Source organism: Corythoichthys intestinalis, chromosome 2, assembly GCF_030265065.1.
Source record: "Corythoichthys intestinalis isolate RoL2023-P3 chromosome 2, ASM3026506v1, whole genome shotgun sequence".
NCBI lineage: Eukaryota > Metazoa > Chordata > Actinopteri > Syngnathiformes > Syngnathidae > Corythoichthys > Corythoichthys intestinalis.
In genome coordinates, this window is record NC_080396.1 from 49,886,458 (window position 1) to 49,887,126 (window position 669).

Sequence of the window (669 nt, forward strand, 5' to 3'; positions counted from 1 at the left end):
CTCTTATCTCTGTATATAAGTAAAATGGCGCCATTGTAGCCTGTTTGCGGCAATGTGTGAATGAGTCGTATCGCGAATGCATTAATTGCGATAAACATTTTCACGTGATTAATTTTTAAAAATTACTGCCCGTTTACGCGATAAATTTGACAGCCCTACATTTAACAAAACAAAATAAATGCATTCATTTGGGATGAAATGCATAACTGATGCTACAACAATCTAACGATATACTGGCAAGCGGGGTGGCCAGTGGGGTGGCCAACCAGTTTATAGGGGTGGCCGTGGCCACCCCTGGCCACCCCCTGGTGGCGCCACTGCATGAGGTAGTTTTATCCAGCTTCACCAACAACTGATATAGAAATTGTAATATATATTAATTTATTACAAATATTAATTTATTTTTTTAAAAGAAAATATGCATATTTACTGATAATACATACACGAATCCTCATGTACAGTATATATATTTTTTGTTTATCAGTTAATAAAAATAAAACGTTTTGTTAATCATTCATCGGAGCGCGTATTCTCAGCATAATTTGCCCACTATTTTATGATGCGTTCCTATTCATCTTCCTTGCACTTTTAAATGCACCGACACGGACGTCACGAGCAAAGTGTCACTCAAGAGCAAAAATGCGATGAGGATTTGGGGGCGCTCTGACA